This window comes from Sinocyclocheilus grahami, unplaced genomic scaffold (genome assembly GCF_001515645.1).
Source record: "Sinocyclocheilus grahami isolate Dianchi unplaced genomic scaffold, SAMN03320097.WGS_v1.1 scaffold321.1, whole genome shotgun sequence".
Taxonomy (NCBI): domain Eukaryota; kingdom Metazoa; phylum Chordata; class Actinopteri; order Cypriniformes; family Cyprinidae; genus Sinocyclocheilus; species Sinocyclocheilus grahami.
The window spans coordinates 873,192-878,001 of NW_015505500.1; positions in this window are offsets into that span (position 1 = coordinate 873,192).

The window sequence follows — 4,810 nt, forward strand, 5'->3', positions numbered from 1 at the left end:
CAAGTGTCTCAATCAATCACACCATGCAAGGTTTGAATATGTTGAAGCATGAATATGATTTAAGAGGCTTTCAGTAATTAATAACTTCATTCTTTTTCTTATGCAAAGCTATTGTGCGATTTACGAAGATTTGGAATATAGCACACAATATATGGGCCACTTTTATTGTGCTTTATTGGATATTGACAGTTGTGGTCACTATATGCTTTATTTTAAATATATAAACGAATAGCATAAACATTCCTCAAAACATTTTTTCTGTTCCACAAAAGAAAGAAAGTCATCCAACAAATGAGAGTGAGTAACTGATGACAGAATTTTTAATTTGGGGGTGAACTATTGCTTTAAGACCATATGTTTGTTGTTTACAATCTGCAATAACTTATTTGAAGACAACAACAACAAGTTTTTGTATAGAATGTGATTGTCTTTGGGAATCAATGGTCTGTGCCTTTGAATCCACTCAGTCACTTTTACCTCTTCTTCCACATGAGACACACAATACACACATATCTTTGAAGTCGTCTGTTTCTGATTAAGCATGCAGGATTAATGAAGGATTGATTAATTAAAACCATCTAAAACTATTAATCATGTACTAGTCAAGGGTCAACAAATGTAATTTAGAGACAGCTTCCATGTTATCAAGCGAGAAAGGTCAATTTAGGATGAGAAATTCTGGGAATCCTGTGTCCCATGTGGACATTTTGCAACCATTCATGGAGCTGGGTTTTGGGAAAAAGAAGATGATATAATGTTTCCGTTCATTCTCATGTGTTCATAACAAAAACAAGCTTACTTCTGCTCCACTTTAAGATCAGTTCTCCCATATGTCTGTTATTGTTCTTCCATGATCACCTAAGAGAACAAAACAAGTCGATAAAGTGAAACATGAGAAACAAAGTAAGAGGGAAAGAAAGTAAAAGCGCTGTTTGACAGGAAGAGCACTAAATAATTACGAACACATTCAAATACCATGGTATTTAAAGTAGACCACTGTAATACCATTGGACATTTCCAAAAACATTGTGCCACTGTGCCTGAAAAATAATGTAGCTGGCTGAAATCCCAAGCGGGAGGTTGGAAATACTGAGGATTTTTATGAGTCTTTGTCTGTAAGCATGGTATTTTGCATATGTAATTCGCTGGAGTGTTGAGGCACAAATTAGTACCGATTCTTAGAACATCAATATGTTGCATAGGTATCAGCATATAATATACACACTTGTTTCGATCATAAGAAGGCGAATTCATAGATACTAGACATGAAATAGTTACTTATATGAATGTGTGGTTTATCGTAAGCACGGATAAAAATAGTCTATAATACAACAGATTAAATACAACACAGCAATAATATACACACTGGCCTGAAGAAAATGGGTGTTCATTCAAAGAAGGTTTTCCTATGAATTAATTAGTAGAACAGTCCATTTCTCCTGTGCATTTTTACCCCTTGTTTCTGGAGAAAGCAGAATGAGAGCTGGCTCGCATTCCACAAGGTTGTAAATGTATCGGGTTACCATGAAACCAGGGTCTTGTTCGGCGTCCTGGGGTGTTACAAAGTATTTGTGAAATCTAGCTAACAAAATATATATTGTGTGTTGGAGTGGTCCAGACGCTACAATAATGACAATTCCATAGTATTTGTATATTACATTCACTTTTTGACCTTGCAGTCTGTTAAATGCACTGTTATTACAGAAGCTGCTCTATAAATAATGTTAGAACTGAACTGAATTGTATTAGAATTGAATTGAAGGTTAACTTCATTTAACTTGTGTGCAAGCTCTCACTTGGCTGGTGTTAATATGTGTGCAGATGTGGAAGCAAATGTGCTTCTAATAAATAAACAGATTGAGATTGATTATGTGTTTACTGAGGAAAGAGAGATGAGCTGACAGCTAGTATGAAATTGTATTTTAATGGTTACGGTTTATCAGATTTTGCTAGTGTAAAATAATATTTTTGGGACTGTTGAAAGGTTTAAAAAAATCTAACTTCTCTGAACTTTTGTTGCATTAAAAAAGTATCTTTAGGTGAACGAGAGGCTTAGCAGATGATCTGTTGTTAATTGCACCAGTGTACCTCTATATGCGGTGCTAGCATGCATCAAATTATTCCAAAACCACCAACTTTCATCTGCTTGCCAAAACTGTAAATAATTCCAGCAAATAGAGTAGTGTTTAATAGACTAGTACGAAAACCATCTGGCACTTCATATTCAGATGACTTTACTAGTAAATAGGTACCCGGCACACTATGATGCATGTTAGAATTAAAGAGTTTGGTGACATTTCAGAATATGCAAACAAAATTTTGCAAAAAAAACTAAAACTAAATATATGTTTTTCCTAAACGTCTTTTCAACAGGCTGTCTTGCATATTTATGAAGATACTGTTATAATGTAAGCCTTTCTGCTTGTTCACTTCAGTCTCTGCCTTTCATTGGAGTCACTGCCACCCAGTGGACAAAACTAAAGTTATTCAAAGAAAGAGTTCACCAAAAAACATTTTTTAATTAAAGGGGTCATATGATGCTTTTTTAAAGATCATTATTTGGTGTATTTGGTGTAACAGAATATGCTGACATGCTTTAATGTTCAAAAAGCACATTATTTTTCAAATACCGCCCCGCCTCTCTCAAACTTTCTTTGCGTGAACATTTGGGCGGCATTATGCTAATATTTCCACATAGTGATGTAGATATGTGGGGGCGTGTTAGAACGAGCCGTTTTAGGGGGGCGTGGCAGAGTCTTAACTTTGATAAAGAATATCTCTTTGGTTTTGAGACTTTAGTCTTTGCAACTTCAGGGATCTTATCTATGCACAATCAGCTTGTAACACTCCAAAGAGAAAGGAAAACTTGAAATCGCATCATATGACCCCTTTAAATTAAATTAAATAAATAAATTCTGTCATTATTTAAATTATTTATAGATTTACATTTAAAAAAAAGTAGGCTAAGAAGTAAAAAGAGAAAATGACATTCCTTGAACCAATGGTAGAACAAAACAATGTTCTGGCAAAGGTAACGTGCTTCTAGATTTGAAACCCCTGTGTGTGATCGCATTAAAACACCAAAAAATAGGGTGGAACGTTTAATACTGTACAGCGTGCTGCGAGTGATATTGACAGAGGAGGACTGGACCACTTACCGACATTGTTTTATGAGGTGAGATTTGAGAAGACGGGGTTCACCTTTAATAAACAATTGAAAAATGCACAAATTAATATAGAAAATCTTTGGCCAAATTAGAAGTAGGCTAATGCTTCTCTTGCACATTCAGTTTAGAACTATATGTCTCTGCGCTAGATCATTGATGGGGAGCTGGGCAATTAATAGTAAATATGACCAAAACAGGGTATTATTATTATTATTATTTTTATATGAATAATAAAATCACTATATATGCGTATAATATAAAAACAAAATATATATTGTGTGTTTGATTGGTCCAGACGCTACATACTATATGATATGGAGGCACCCGCGCAATCTCTCCATTTTTTTCCCCCTGCAGAAAGAACTTAGAATAGGCTACTCCGTCATTTTTGGACGTGCTTTCCTCACTGTAAAATCCAATAGTTTACCTTACTTAGATTTAATTAGTTATCTTTACTTAGTTGTTATACTTACTAGGTTTTATTAAGTTACAGCTACTTTCAAGGCAAATAAAACAATTTACTTACTGTTTTGAGTGACACTTACTTAAAATATTCAAGTAGCCACAAAGGAACCAATAGCATTAATAAACCAGTGAGAGGCAGCAGGGCACTAATATGTTGCTAATGTGCAACATAACAACAGAAGAAGAGGAAAAGAAAAAGAGTCTTTTCATCCATTTCCTCCATGTCTGCAGTTATCTTTCACTAGTTGCATTCACTCGTTTCCCAGTCATCATGAATGTTGAATTTTCAATACAACTGAAATATTTGAGAGAACATCACATAAGCTAACTTCATAAATTGATGTTGAAGTCAGAGTTATTTGGTTTCAAGGGAAGAAAAGTAATAAATAGGTTGCTTTTAGAAGGTGACCTATCTTCTAATTAATTCAGTGTATTTTTTTGTGTTTATTCGTGAACTTTTTCAAATTAAATTTTTCATAAATACCTTGCTATGCTTTTATGTGGGTTTATATAATCCTTAAATAGTGTGTGATAATATGCTAAAGTCACATACAGACTTAAACATTCAGCACGTGAATAACAACAATGGTAACAATTCAATTTCATTTATTTTCATTAATTGTAACAATAACCATTTTATTTACTTTTTTTGTTGTGCTACTACTGACACAAGACAGCAAATAAAATTGGCAAATAAAATCAACAACTGTAAAACAAAGCAACTGCCTAGGTTGTGTAGAGGATGTGAACAGGTTCTTCAGGTAGCAGAAATCTAGAAAAGCTTCAGGCCCAGATGGTGTTTCACCTGCCTGTTTAAAAGTATGTGCTGACCAACTGGCCCCCATCTTCACACAGTTCTTCAACAGATCATTGGAGCTGTGTGAAATTCCCTGCTGCTTCAAACGCTCCACCATCATTCCGGTCCCCAAAAAGCCCAAAATCACTGGACTTAACGACTACAGACCTGTCGCTCTCACATCTGTGGTCATGAAGTCACTTGAGAGACTGGTCCTGGCCTACCTGAAGGACATCACTGGACCCTTGCTGGATCCTCTTCAGTTTGCCTACAGAGCAAAAAGGTCTGTGGATGATGCAGTCAACATGGGACTGCATTACATCCTGCAACACCTCGACAGACCTGGGAATTACGCAAGGATCCTATTTGTGGACTTCAGTTC